At 38.1% G+C, this 15,209-nt stretch overlaps 1 pseudogene; it reads right to left on the reverse strand.

Moving 5' to 3' along the window:
* Window positions 1–5,150: 5,150 nt before the first annotated feature.
* Window positions 5,151–6,074, reverse strand: LOC104993270 (annotated as a pseudogene).
* Window positions 6,075–15,209: the final 9,135 nt, after the last annotated feature.

A 15,209-nucleotide genomic window follows, 5' to 3' on the forward strand; every position in this document is an offset into this window, starting at 1 on the left:
AATTTGATCTCTGGTTCCTCTGCCTTTTCTAAAACCAGCTTTAACATCTGGAAGTTCACGGTTCATGTACTGCTGAAGCCTGGCTTGGAGAATTTTGAGCATTACTTTACTAACATGTGACCTGAGTGCAATTGTGTGGTAGTTTGAGCATTCTTTGGCATTGCCTTTCTTTGGGACTGGAATGAAAACTGACCTTTTCCAGTCCTGTGGCCCTTGCTGAGTTTTCCAAATTTGCTGGCATATTGAGTGCAGCACTTTCACAGCATCATCTTTCAGGATTTGAAATAGCTCAACTGGAATTCCATCACCTCCACTAGGTTCGTTCGTAGTGATGCTTTCTAAGGCCCACTTGACTTCACATTCCAGGATGTCTGGCTCTAGGTCAGTGATCACACCATTGTCATTATCTTGGTAATGAAGTTCGTTTTTGTATAGTTCCTCTGCATATTCCTGCCACGTCTTCTTAATATCTTCTGCTTCCATTAGGTCCATACCATTTCTGTCCTTTATTGTTCCCATCTTTGCATGAAATGTTCCCTTGGTATCTCTAATTTTGTTGAAGAGATCTCTAGTCTTTCCCATTCTGTTGTTTTTCTCTATTTCTTTGCATTGATCGCTGAGGAAGGCTTATATCTCTTCCTGCTATTCTTTGGAACTCTGCATTCATAGGCTTATATCTTTCCTTTTCTCAGCAACAGGTCCATTCATGTTGCTGCAAATGCCATTATTTCATTCTTTTTAATTCATCTTAAGGAATAAGGGATGTAGAAAGTAATTGGAAATATGCAAAAATGTGATTTATTTGCATGAAGAACATTCCTTTTCATTTTTGTTTAAGACAAGGATTGCCAGTGAAGTATATTTAACTGACCACAAAATGCCTTCAGTTAAAAAAAAAAAAAAAAACAGAACAATAAAGAGTGTGTAAGACACCTGGCAGTGATTTTACCACATAAAATTTTAAAAGCTCACATATTCTGCACAAGTAATTGTATACATATATGACATATTTAAGGGTGAATGCAATCTTGATGATATAAGCCAGTTCCTAGTTTAAAAGAATACAATAAAATTCAGGAGCAAAAACATGACGAATTCCTTATTGAAAGCAAACAACTTTAACAGTCAGTTTTAAATGAGGATGTAATGGACTAATGAATCTACCCATATATTTAATCTTAGTGATAGTGAAATAATTACAGAATAAGCTTGTTGGCATACTTATTTCCACATAATAAAAGCTTTTTAATTTTAATATTAAGAGGCAGGCGATACTGTGAAATGTAAGTCTCCTGAACTGCTGTTGCAGGAAAATGTTTGCTAGCATTCCTTGATCTGGATTTTACTCATTATAGCAAAATATGCTTCTTCTTAGAAAAATGTCCTACATCACTGTACATTCCCCCATAGCTAGCACCCTCTGTCTCTACTTCAGTTAATTACAAAGGTCCTTGTACTTATGAACACAAGTACATTTACTGAAAGAACTTTATACCTCTCCTTCCCTCTTATAATTGGGCTTCCATGTACTTCATTTAATGGTCAACGTTGACCCTTGTATTGTTGAGTTCAGTATTCACTTCTATTTTCAGAATCATGAAATAATCCATTAATCAGTCAAGACACAATCAACTGCAATAATCATGGCTCTGGGTTTAGTCTACATTGTCACTCAGGCAAATTCGGGTCAATGTTCTTGGCTGACATTCCCTCTGACTGTCTCCTGTAGTATTTACTGGACCCTTGGACTTACCTGGGTGGAGTTTCTGACAGCAAGGTCTCAACATGTGTGTCCCAACTCCTTTTGGATGGCTGGTGATGGAGACAGAGGCTCTGTCTACAGACTAGATTGTGGAGTCAGGCATTGGTCCCCCAAATAGAGTTTTGACTCTGCAAGCACCAACCATGCCCCAATCTAGTCCAAGGTTGCACAGGCTGAGGGACTACAGCACAAGAAATATTTGTGGCTCCTTATGTCTGCTAGTTAGCATGTTTCCCTTTTGTAACTACTACCTCTAATAATTGATTTCCCTGTGGGAAAATGGTCTGGACAGATAGGAAACGTTTCCTGTTCATACTCTGTGTCTGGGATTCAATGTTACAAGCCAGATGAATTCAGTATTCAGTGTTTATTACTTCTTTAATAATTCCACCTGTCTTCCAGAGGGATAAACCTTAGGATCCCAACACCTCACCCCATCCCTGAGTTCAGGTTTTCTCCAGAGTCCAAGCTTGAGGATTCTTCTTGGTTAGATCCCTAATCAAGGCACTGACTTCACTCCTGGTGAGCCACAGCCTTTTGATTCTAGAGAAAATTAGCATTCCCATCTTCAAAAGTGGGATAACTTAGATCCTTTAATATAAAGCCTTGGACAGTGTAGTGCTTGGATTTATGAGAGTTTTGCCAAAGCAGTTAGGAGCTTCATACTTAGAGCACCAATTGAGAGCTGCCAGTTAGTCCCTCATTAGAAAACGTTTGTTATGAGAGTTTTGCCAAAGCAGTTAGGAGCTTCATACTTAGAGCACCAATTGAGAGCTGCCAGTTAGTCCCTCATTAGAAAACGTTTGTTATGAGAGTTTTGCCAAAGCAGTTAGGAGCTTCATACTTAGAGCACCAATTGAGAGCTGCCAGTTAGTCCCTCATTAGAAAACGTTTGTTATGAGAGTTTTGCCAAAGCAGTTAGGAGCTTCATACTTAGAGCACCAATTGAGAGCTGCCAGTTAGTCCCTCATTAGAAAACGTTTGTTATGAGAGTTTTGCCAAAGCAGTTAGGAGCTTCATACTTAGAGCACCAATTGAGAGCTGCCAGTTAGTCCCTCATTAGAAAACGTTTGTTATAAGAAGTATATGGATTTTAGGACCATATAGGGACTGCATAACTTAATTTTTAGAAAACTCCATTATATGAGCTGATACTATTCCAAACTCCATTCTCATTGCAGAAATGGGCTCATGGAAATTAGCGATCTGCACATTATAATCTGAATAAGGCAAGAGACTGTTTTTTTTTTTTTTTTTTAATTCTCTCAGGTTGTTTCTGGTTTTCAAACTTTGGCCCAGCAGTTCTCAGAGATGCCTTTGCCAGGTGTGATATTTGGTCATGTTGAATGGATGCTGCTAAACATCTACAATGCCCAGGACAACACCCAGCACAAAGAATGATCCTGCTACAAAAGGTCAACAGTGAGAAAATGAGTAAACCTATTCTAGATCAGGACTTTTCCCTCATCACTGCACATACAGTCACCCAGACACTAGTTCATATGTAGTTTCTGATCAGCAGGTCTTACCTGGTCTTGCCTGGTGAGTCAAGAGGTTCCTGGATGGTGTTCATGGTGCAAGTACTGTACCATGGCCACTTTTTAGTAAGCAAGGCTGTGTTTATATTTTAGAATCTTGCATGTGGTTTTACATTTTCTCCACTCCAAATTGTCTTCACCTGAGCTTTTGAATGAAAAATATAAGCATTCACTCCAGATGTATGGTCAGTTCTATTTTTTTTTACAAGGACCTATGTATCGCACCAAATTATATACTTCTGAAAAGTCTGAAATGCTATTTTTCAAAGAAAATCAATGTGTGTATACACACACACACACACACACACACACACTCAGTTAGGTCTCTAGGAAGACCCCCACAAGGTCCTGCTCAGTTTCACAACAACTAACTGATAGAATAATAAAATTGAATTGAATTGAAGGTACTTGTAATAGTCTCATTCTGCTTGTTTGAAGCATTTGTTTTGATACATGAATATAACTGTAATGACTACCCTGCTATTCACCTTTTTATATAAAATACAAAATAAAAAAATGAAACAGTGACTTCATTGGTATCCCTTTGAGGTTATGTGGAGAGGGTGGAAGAATATATGTGTTTGCACAACAGGATTCCAAGCTTTCCAGGGACTCATCCTTTATTTATGAGGATGATATATAATGGTTGATATTAACATTGCTCATTCTCTACCTTTTAGTGGTTTTGAGAAAATTCTGAGGAGTGGAAGATATTTCATTTTGAGGAATGGAAGGAATCATATTTTTTGGAAGCAGTGGAGATTTCATACAGACACAAGAAAATAATTTAATAAAAACCAAAACATGCCTACAGTCCTTCAGCTCAATGAATATACCTTATAAATGAAAACTGACAGTCCACAGATTATGATATATGAACTACCTGAAAAATACATCTTTCTCATAGATTTAATGTTTTGTCTCACCATACTTAGGTTTAACCCTACCCTAGGGCCTTGTGTGCTTAGTTCCTCTATCATGTCCTACTCCTTGTGACCCTATGGACCTAACCCACCAGGCTCCTCTGTCCATGGGATTATCCAGGTGATAATATTGGAGTGTGTTGCCATTTACTTCTCCAGGGGATCTTCCAGACCCAGGAATCAAACCTGTATCTCATCTCCTGCATTGGCAGGTGGGTTCTTTATAAATAGTATCACCTGGAAACTCCACTCTAAAGCCATACTATATCTATTTATTTCTTTATAGGTGACTTCAGAATAGATTCCACTTGGAGATGTATTTTATTGTTAATGACTAATTGCTAATGACTGTGGTAGACCAAGTGGACACAAGAGTGTACAGAAGACCAACAGCCTAGTGAGTGAAATACCCTTGACTAGTGACAACAAGTAGTATGTTAAGTTTGAATTACCAAAAATAGCATTAAGGTAGTGATATGTAAAGAAAGATTTTCACAAAAGTGAGAAATTGGTCTCAGATTTTCTTGCCAGGAAGTATTTTCCCAACTTATGGAAATGGTACATCTCATGACTATTTCTTTTTGTCAAACAAAATGAAAAATACTCAGTATGGCCTATTTTATTTTACAGGAAATAACTATTAAGTGATCCATGTAGGCTCCTGAAATAAATGTGTGTATTTTCAAATATTTCACCTCCAAGATTGGAAATGTAATTGTGAGAGTAGGAAAATGAAAAAGGGAAAAATCAAGGATATCAGAAATATCACAAAATACACAAATTGCATAAAGTCAGAATCAAAATAGAAATGCCAAAGAAAATAGAAAGGCAATGCTCTACTTTCACAATTTGATCCAAGACTGACAACATTGACCTCAGGTTTGCGCTCTGCTATCATGGGCCCTAGAAAAATAGGGCATTTTACAGTCACCTTTCAAAGAGTATTTTCAGACCCCTCTTTAAGTCTTTATTTCTCAGGCTGTAGATGAAGGGGTTCAGCATGGGTGTGAGCACAGTGTACATCACCGAGGCTGCTGCATTTGAGTGTGAGCTGTGGGTAACAGCAGAGCTAAGGCACACACCTCAACCCATACAATAAAATAAGGAGACAACTGAGAGGTGAGATACATAGGTGGAAAATGCTTTATACTTCCCCTGAGCTGATTACACTCCTTGTATGGAAGAAACTAGCTTAGAATAAGAGTAAAAGATACCAGTGAGGGGACCACCAGCCAACAGTAGAGCTGCAGAATACATCACCATATTATTCAGAAAGGTGTCAGAACAGGCAAGTTGAATTATCTGATTGAGTTCACCGAAAAAGTGGTGGATTTCTAAGACTGTGCAGAAAGCCAGATGCCACACCATTAAGCTTTCTAACAAGGAATGTGGGACACTGATGATCCAGGACACCAGCACCAGCAGTTCACAGAGCTGGGGGTTCATGATGAGTGTATAGTGTAGGGGGTGATAGGTGGCCATGAAGCGATCATAGGCCATCACAGTCAGCAGTAAAATGTCTAGTGCTACAAAAAGTGTGAAAAAATATACCTGGGTGATGCAGCCTTCAAATGTTATAACTTTGTTCTGTGTCTCGATATTCCACAGCATCTTTCAGATGGTGGTGGAGGTGAAGCAGATGTCTACAAAAGACAGGTTGGAGAGGAAGAAGTACACGGGGGTGTGGAGTTGGGAGTCTGAGCTGATGGCCAAGCTGATGAACAGGTTTCCAAACACAGTGATCAAGTACATGGAGAGGAAAAGCCCAAATATGAGAGGCTGCAGCTCTGGTTCCTCGGAAAATGCCAGAAGCTGAAATTCGGGAACCCTCGTTAGGTTTTTTGGTTCCATTTGGTGAAGGTGACTACCAGGAAAGGGGCAAGGTAACATGATTAATTATCACACAAATGGGCAATACTCACATGGTTGAATTGCTGTCTTTTATATTTTGCCATAAAGACATTAACTTCAAAATTTTGCTCATAGATTTTGTGCACTTTGGGGAACCACTTGAGTCATCTCTACTTAGCAAACTTGTGTAACTATCAGTGTTTTCACCAAGATGTCATGTATTGAAGTTTTAATGAAAAAATTTTTCATGCATCTTAAACATATAAATTGAATAGTGACAAAGTCTCAATATTGTCATTGCAGGGAATGCAGGGTGCTGAAAACAAAAAACTCCTAAGATCCCATTTTGGTGACATAATATAAGCCAACAAAAATTATATAGCGTGTCCGATGGTGGCCAGTAGTATGAAGAAAATAAAGAGGTCTGATGTAGAAAGTCAAAAGGGAGTATGATTTTTCATGTATATTTAGGTAAGGGCTGTGAACAAGGTGATATTTGAACAGAGACCTTAAGGATAAGAGAACTAGGGCCATGAATATACCTGGGGCAGTGCATCTTGGCAAGGCAGCAGCTAATTTGAAGGTCCTGAGGAAGGTGCTTGTTTAAGATGTTCTAGACTAGAAAAGGAAGCCAGTCTGGTGAGGGACATGAGCAGGAGGGATACTGAGGAAAGATGATGTCAGAGGATGTTGAGGAACGAGGTGTTCTCCCTCCTGCTGTTGAAAATTCAGGTCACGAGGGGTTCTTCATCCATGTTTTTTACCTTCTTCAATTTGTGAAATTCAATATTAATAAAGCCATATGCGAGACAATTGATGGAAAATCCAAAACCAAATTCTAAAGAAAAGGTTATGATGGTTATAACTTATGTCATTAATTCATTTTTTTTTTTTTTTTTTACAAAAAAAGACATTGAAAGAGATAATATGACAGCAAGTTGTTATAATATGAGATGGAAGCACTGTCTGAGTTAAAATTTCCTCTTACTTAGAAACATATGGATTCCAATATGCCTGTGGAAGATAAGGGTGACATTTATTCAAATGTAAAGAAGAGAAGTTTTCAAATGGAGGCTGAATATGACGCAACTTTTAGAATAGATTTAGAATGAAAGGACCATGAGGAATAAGAGATGTGGAAGTAGTTCAAAATATGCAAAAGTGTGATCTATTTGCACCACGTATGAAGAACATTCCTTTTCATTTTTGTTTAAGGCAAGGATTTGCAAGTGAAGAATATTTGAGTGATGGCTCAATTCCTTCAGTTAAAAAAATATTGGAGAGAACATAAGAGAACTGACACAGATTTTACCACACAAAATGTTAAATTCTCAGAAATTTCGCGCAAATAATTGCATACATTATGACATACCTAAGGGCAAACAGCAATCTTGATCATAAAAATCCAATTCCTAGTTTGAAAGCACATAACAATTAAAAAACAAAACGGGAGCAAAGACATGCAGAATTTCCTATACAAAAGCAAAGAACTTGACTGCTCAGTTTTTAAAGGTGGCATTAATGAGTTAACGATTCTATCAGATCAAACAGTTGATCCTAAAGGAAATCAGCTGTGAATATTCATTGGAAAGACTGATGCTGAAGCTGAAGCTCCACTACTTTGGCCACCTGCAAAGAGCTGACTCACTGGAAAAGAACCCTATGCTGGGAAATATTGAAGGCAGGAGAAGGGAATGACAGAAGATAAGATGGTTGGATGGCATCACTGCTTGATGGACGTGAGTCTGAGCAAGCTCCAGGAGTTTGTGATGGACAGGGAAGCCTGGCATGCTGCAGTCCATGTTGTTGCAAAAAGTCAGACATGACTGAGCAACTGAACTGAACTGAATGATTCTGCACATATATTTAATATTATATGTAATGAAGTAATTGCAGGGTAAGCTCTTTGGCATATAATTTTGATATATTTTTTATTTGAATATTAAGAGGGTGGAGACACTGGAATGTATGCCTCATCAAGGGCTGTTGCAGGGGAAATGTTTACCAGCATTCTAGGTCTGAATCTTATTCATCATAGTTAAATATGCTTCTGCTAGACAAACATGCTACATCATGTACATCCCTCCACAGCTAATACCCTTATAACTCGACTTCAGTTAACGATAAACGTACTTGGACTTAGGTTCTACTTTGACTGAAAGCACTTTGCACATCTCACTCCCTCTTCTAACTGGGCTTCTCTGTCCATTATTTAATGGTCAACATTGACCCTTGCATTGTCAAGCTCAGCATCATGAAATAATACATTAATTTATCAGTCAAGACAACAAACAAACTCAGTGTTCATGGCTCTGGTTTAATCTACATTGGCTCTCATAAGAACTCAGGTGAATGTCCTTGACTGCCATTCCCTTTGACCATATCTTTCAGTATTTACTTGGCTCCTGGACTCACATGGATAGAATTTCTGAGAGGAAAGTCTCAACATAGATGCCCCAACTCCTCTTGGATGGTTGATGATGGAGATAGAAACTCTGTCTACAGATAACACAGTGGGATGGAGTTAAGCATTGGTTCCCCAACTACAGTTTTGACTCTGTAAGCATCAACCATTCCCCAATCTAGTCCAAGACTGCACAGGCAGAGGGACTGCAGCACAGGAAATATTTATGGCTCTTTATGTCTGCTTATGAGCATGATTCCCTTTTGTAACTACCACCTCTAATAACTGACTTCCCTGAGGGACACTGGTCTGGTCAGATAGAAAAAGTTTCCTGCCCATACTCTGTGTTTAGGATACAGAGTATATAGTTTTACAACTTCTGCACAACAAAGTGTCTTCACCTGAACTTTTGAATGAAAGTGTATGCATTTCTTCCAGAAATGTGATCAATTTTATTTTTTTTTTATGCAAGGACTCATGAATCACACCAAATAATATACATCTGAAAAAGTTTGAATTGGTATTTTCAAAGAAAATTTATATTTTCGAATATTTATGTATGGTGTTAGAAAGTGTTCTAGTTTCATTCTTTTACAGGTGGTTGACCTGTTTTCCCAGCACCACTTGTTAAAGAGATTGTCTTTTGTCCATTGTATATTCTTGCCTCCTTTGTCAAAGATAAGGTGTCCATAGGTGTGTGGGTTTATCTCTGGGCTTTCTATTTTGTTCCATTGATCTATATTTCTGTCTTTGTGCCAGTACCATACTGTCTTGATGACTGTAGCTTTGTAGTAGAGCCTGAAGTCAGGCAGGTTGATTCTTCCCCTTCCATTATTCTTTCTCAAGATTGCTTTGGCTATTTGAGTTTTTTTGTATTTCCATATAAATTGTGAAATTATTTGTCCTAGCTCTGTGAAAAATACTGTTGGTAGCTTGATAGGGATTGCATTGAATCTATAGATTGCTTTGGGTAGTATACTCATTTTCACTATATTGATTCTTCTGACCCATGAACATAGTATATTTCTCCATGTATTAGTGTCCTCTTTGATTTCTTTCACCAGTGTTTTATAGTTTTCTATATATAGGTCTTTAGTTTCTTTTTTTTTATTTTTAAAATCAAGACAAATTAAAAGGTATTTAATAAATTAAAATGTATTATTGTTGTTTAGTTGTTAAGTCATTTCTGACTCTTTGCAACCCCATGAACTGTAGCCTGCCACATTCTCTGTTAGTGGGATTTCTCAGGCAAGAATGCTGGAGTGGGTTACTTCTATATTGTAAATTAATTGTCCATTTATACCCATAATCTTGATAGGAATGTAAATTGGTGCAGCTATCATGTAAAAGAGTAGGAAGACTGCTCAAAAAATTAAGCATAAAATTACCTTATGATCCAGCTATTCCAATTTGAGTATTTATACTAAAAATACAAAAACACAAATTTGAAAAGATATATGCAACCCTAAGTCCATCACAACATTATTTTCAATAGCCAAATATGGAAATAACCTAAGTGCCCATCAACGAATGGATAAAGAAGAAGGCATATATGTATATAAAATGTAATGCTACACAGTTATAAAAAAAATGATGAAATCTTGAAGGAGGAGAGTAAGATGGCAGAGTGAGAGGATGTGGAGCCCACCTTGCCCACAAACACATCAAAAATAATCTACATGTGACATATACACACAACTGAGATTAAAATAGATAACTAATAAGGACCTACTGTATAGCACAGGGAACTCTAGTCAATATTCTGTAATGGCTTACATGGGAACAGAAGCTAAAAAGAGTGGATATACCTACATGTATTACAGATTCACTTCTCTGTATCCCCGAAACTGACCCAGCAATGTAAATCAATTATAGCACAGCATATATATGGAATTTAGAAAGATGGTAACGATAACCCTGTATACAAGACAGCAAAAGAGACACTGATGTATAGAACAGTCTTATGGACTCTGTGGGAGAGGGAGAAGGTGGGAAGATTTGGGAGAATGGCATTGAAACATGTAAAATATCATGTATGAAACGAGATGCCAGTCCATGTTCAATGCACGATACTGGATGCTTGGGGCTGGTGCACTGGGACGACCCAGAGGGATGGTATGGGGAGGGAGGAGGGAGGAGGGTTCAGGATGGGGAACACATGTATACCTGTGGTGGATTCATTTGTAAGTTCAGTATTAAAATTAAAAAAAAAAATTTAAAAAGTAGTTGCAGAAATAAAAACATGTGATAAAGTTCAACATCCATTCATGATATAACAATCCTGATCAAAGTGGGTATAGAGGGAACATATCTCAACAAAATAATGGCATTTATGACATAAATACAACCAACGTCATATTCTACAGTGACAAGTTGAAAGCACTTCCTATAAATTTAGGAACAAGACAAGGATGTCTACTCTCTCTACTTCCAATATTCACTCCTAATACTTCAAAAGACTTACAACATTTCCCACAGAAATAGAATTAATATTCCTAAAATTCATGGCTTCCCTGGTGGCTCAGATGGTAAAGAATCAGCCTTCAATGGTGATTGCAGGCTGGTATTGCAGGCTCTTCAACCCTTGGGTCAGGAAGATCCTCTGGAGAAGGGAATGGCTACCCATTCCAGTATTCACGTCTAGGGAATCCCATGGATAGAGGAGCCCTGGCAGGCTACGGTACATGGGGTCGCAAAGAGATGGACACAACTGAGGGACTAACACACATACATGCCTAATATTCATATGGAACCACAGAAGAGCCTGAATAACCAAAGCAATTGTGAAACAAAATCAACCAACCAAGCAAACAACCCTCCCCTCCACCAACCGCCATGACAACAAAGCTGGGCTTATCATTCTCCTAAACTTCAGACTACACTGCAAAGCCACAGTCATCAAAATGGCATGGTACAGACACAAACAATCAATGGAACAGAATAGAGAGCTAAGAAATAAACCACATACTTATGAGCGATTAACCCAGGACAAAGAAGGTAAGAATAATAATAATAAAATAGTCTTTCAACAAGTGGTGCTAGTAAAACTGGACAGCTGGACAGCTATGTATAGAGAATTAAATTAAAATTTTTCTCACACCTTATGCAAAAAAAAAAAAAAAGAAAGAAACCAGAAATGGATTAAAGACTAAATGTGACTGGAAACTATAAAGATCATAGAAGATAATTTGGTAGAACAGTCTTTGAGCTAAATAATAGCAATGATTTTTGGATCAGTCTCTTAAAGCAAAGGAAATGAAAGCAAAAATAAATGTAACCTAATTAGACTTGAAAGCTTTTGCAAAGCACAGAAAGCCACTGAAAGCTTATTGATACAACAATCAAAATAAGCAAATGTGAAGGCAATTGTAAAAATCTGCTACTTCTTACTTTGGGTACTTGCATCAATATTTGAGATAGCATTCATGCTCATTCTATTTTTCAAGTGACTTCAAAACACTGTATTAAAATGTGATCCTATCAGCAGATGAATGGATAAGAAAGCTGTGGTACATATACACATTGGAGTATTACTCAGCCATTCAAAAGAATACATTTGAATCAGTTCTAATGAGGTGGATGAAACTGGAGCCTATTATACGGAGTGAAGTAAGCCAGAAAGAAAAACACCAAATCAGTATACTAACGCATATATATGGAATTTAGAAAGATGGTAACAATAACCCTGTATGTGAGACAACAAAAGAGACACTGATGTATAGAACAGTCTTTTGGACTCTGTGGGAGAGGGAGAGGGTGGGATGATTTGGGAGAATGACATTGAAACACGTATAATATCATATATGAATCGAATCACCAGTCCAAGCTCAATGAATGATACTGGTTGCTTGGGGCTGGTGCACGGGGACGACCCAGAGGGATGGTACCGGGAGGGAGGAGGGATGGGGGTTCGGGATGAGGAACACATATATACCTGTGGTGGATTCATGTTGATGTATGGCAAAACCAATACAATATTGTAAAGTAATTAACATCTGATTAAAATAAATAAATTTATATTAAAAAAAAAGAAATGTGATCCTATTGAAGTTACTTTCCAGGAAACCAGGGAAAATTGTAATAAAATAAGTACTTGTGGAGAAAAATAGGTAAGCCTGAATTACAGACTGGGCAAGAATTCAACCTCTCTTGTCAGTTGCCCTTTGATCATAATAATGGAAGATATCACTGATTATAATGAGGATTTAAATGGATGGTATTCAAATGTGCATTCATTGATTCTTTTATTATTATGGCTAACTTTAGAAAAAAGTGACATACTTAATTTAGAGCTGTGGAAAGGTATGTGAGTGGGAATTACTGTAAATTTTCAAGGGTAAACAGAAATATAATACAGCACGTCTCCTAGATATAAATGAGTTCCTTTCCAAGAGTGTATTCTTCAGTCCAATTTGTTCATAAGTCCAACAAAGTTGGCCTAGGTACCCAACTGGCACAATCAGTTACATAGTACTATAATCAGTTTCCCTGGAGAAATGGCAACCCATTCCAGTATTCTTGCCTGGGAAATCCCATGGAGAAAAGAACCTGTTAGGCTACAGTCCACTGGGTCAAAAAGAGTTGAACATGACTGAGCAGCTAAACCACGGCCATCACTGTAATAAGTTTATACTACTTTATATACAAATAACATATTAAAAATAAGTATAAAACATAAAGAAAACTTTCTTAATTTTACTGTATAGTGCCTCGAAAAGTACAGTGATAGAGTACAGCAGCTGGTATATAGGAGTTGGCACTGAGTGAAAAGACAAAATTATTGAATGGAGGAGGGAGAGGAGATGGGAGAAGGCAGAGATGAAGGATCACTAACAGTAGTAGATGGAAGCTGAAATTTCACTCATGCCTGATGTTGATGGAACAGGTTCTGGTTCCTTGCTGGATTCATTTGATCTACCCTCTTGAAAAAACTTCCCATTAGCTCCTGGGATACTCTGGTAGCTTAGTTGGTAATTAATAAACCTGCAATGCAAGAGACCCTGGTTCAATTCCTGGGTCAGGAAGTTACCCCAGGAAACAGGATAGGCTACCCATTCCAGTATTCTCTGCCTTCCTTGGTGGCTCAGATGGTAAAAAAAAAAAAAAAATCCACCTGTAATGCAAGAGACCTGGGTTCGATCTCTGGGTTGGGCAGATTCCCTGGAGGAGGGCATGGTGACCCACTCCAGTATTCTTGCCTGGAGATTTCCATGGACAATGGAGCCTGGTGGCTACAGTCCATGTGGTCGCAAAGAGTTGGACATGACTGAGTTACTAAGCACTTGAAAAACAATCTCATGATATCTTCATGTAGCTTTTTCTCCTATCAGAAATGACACAGCAGCACTGGATTGCATTCTGAACAGCTACTGCAACTTTCGTGTACCATTCTGAAATCAGGTCCAATGCCTCAAAAACTCATTTGTTGTTGTTCAGTTGCTCAGTCATGTCCAATTCTGTGAGACCCCATGGATTGTAGCACACCAGGCTTTCCCATCCATCACCATCTCCCAGTTTGCTCAGACTCATGTTTGTTGAGTCAGTGATGCCATTCAACCATCTTATCCTCTGATGCCCCTTCTCTTGCCCTGAATCTTTCCCAGCATCAGCATCTTTACAATGAGTTGACTCTTCCCATCAAGTGCCCTCTCAAATAAAGAAATTCCCTGGCTATTTCCTGTGTTCTGGATCACTCCTGTTCTTCAGTTACATCTTCTTCCTCTTGTCTCTCTTATTAGTTTTCCTGGTTCTCCAATTCCTTCTTTTCACCTCGACTCACTGTCCTGGTTATTTTTGTTTCCATCATTATTACTTGGTGCTTTTTAGCTGTACCAGCAATATCACCAATGCTTTTATGCTTGCTTCAAGACACCCTGGGCTTGAAATAAATACAGAGTACTACTGTACCCTATATAATACTCTCTCTACACACACACACACACAATATGTCACCTAAAAGATCTTTTGGCCAAAAAGACCATGTGTATGTGTGTGTATATATATATATATATATATATATATACACACACACACCTATATACACAACTGTCTGGCGAGGCCTTACAAATAGCTGTGAAAAGAAGAGAAGTGAAAAGCAAAGGAGAAAAGGAAAGATATATGTATCTGAATGCCGAGTTCCAAAGAATAGCAAGAAGAGGTAAGAAAGCCTTCCTCAGCAATCAGTGAAAAGAAATAGAGGAAAACAACAGAATGGGAAAGACTAGAGATCTCTTCAAGAAAATTAGAGATACCAAGGGAACATTTCATGCAAAGATGGGCTCAATAAAGGATAGAAATGGTATGGACCTAAAATAGAAGCAGAAGATATTATGAAGAGATGACAAGAATACACAGAAGAACTGTACAAAAAGATCTTCATGACCCAGATAATCACGATGGTGTGATCACTCATCTAGAGCCAGACATCCTGGAATGTGAAGTCAAGTGGGCCTTAGGAAGCACCACTATGAACAAAATTAGTGGAGTTGATGGAATTCCAGTTGAGCTATTTCAAATCCTGAAAAATGATGCTGTGAATGTGCTGCACTCAATATGCCAGCAAATTTGGAAAACTCAGCAGTGGCCACAGGACTGGAAAAGGTCAGTTTTCATTTCAATCCCAAAGACAGTCAATGCCAAAGAATGCTCAAACTACTGCACAATTGCACTCATCTCACACGCTAGTAAATTAATGCTCAAAATTCTCCAACCCAGGCTTCAGCAATACGTGA

This window comes from Bison bison, unplaced genomic scaffold (assembly GCF_000754665.1).
Source record: "Bison bison bison isolate TAMUID 2011002044 unplaced genomic scaffold, Bison_UMD1.0 scf7180017849084, whole genome shotgun sequence".
NCBI classification, from domain to species: Eukaryota; Metazoa; Chordata; class Mammalia; order Artiodactyla; family Bovidae; genus Bison; species Bison bison.